The sequence below is a fragment of the Mytilus edulis genome, chromosome 9, assembly GCF_963676685.1.
Source record: "Mytilus edulis chromosome 9, xbMytEdul2.2, whole genome shotgun sequence".
Classification (NCBI taxonomy): domain Eukaryota; kingdom Metazoa; phylum Mollusca; class Bivalvia; order Mytilida; family Mytilidae; genus Mytilus; species Mytilus edulis.
The window spans coordinates 73987894-73988943 of NC_092352.1; positions in this window are offsets into that span (position 1 = coordinate 73987894).

Consider the following 1050-nt stretch of genomic DNA (forward strand, 5'->3'; position numbering starts at 1 on the left):
AGCGGGAATTAAACGTAAAATATATACAAAAATTATCGCAATTAGTGAATAAAATTGATCAACTACTTAGGAGTTTTGTAAATATTTATATATATGTAAGTGAACAGTTTTTCTCGGTTAATAAATATTCTTAAAATGGGAAAAGAGTGATATACGTGTGGGGCAGACATTTCAAAGTTATCATGATTTGGAACAATTTGTTCAAAAGTATCAGTCGATTAATTTCATACAATTGTATATAAAAACAAACTCGGGGTCAATTGCAGCTGCAGAGATAAGAAGAACTTTTAAAGTTTTACAGAATAATTTTTTCCTGTATTCACGGAGGCAAAAATTCTAAACAAGTTCGACAGGAAAAATTAAGGCCTAATTATACTTTATTTCTGATAAACAAAGGCCGATGCCAATAATCTTCTAAAAAAGCTTCGTTAATAAATAACAAAATGTTTGACGAAAATGTAAACCTTCAGCGCATCAAAAAATATTTTGCCTCTGAGGTGTGGAAGCAACTTAAAATTCGGATATTATATATTATAGGACTATAGTTTACAGGGACTGTATATTTCATTTTCAATCAGTGTGCATTTAATTTGCAATGTTTATTATATATTATTAACTTATAAATACAATTCGAAAATATTATTTGTCATACCCTTCACTCGTTCTACTCGAAATCCCCATATTATTGATAATTTCTGTATATATTTCACGTTTAATTCCCGATTTGATTGCATTTTATTATAAAACTGGATGTGGGTACGCGTAGCCTACGAATGTCAATTTGACTATTCCTACCCACATGCGGGTACGCGCAGACACTGCCGACAATTTACGCATTACGAATTATGAAATTACACAACTACAAGTTACGAATTGACAATTTACGAATTAACAATTATGACCCGGTTGGCTTTCCATATAATATATGCCTTCACATTATATTCACTATTTAACGTTTTCATACTGATATTTTCATTTTTTATTTTTTGTCTAAATCGGGTGGCACATTGATGGTAAAAACAAAAAATATCAGAACAGTAAATAGAAATA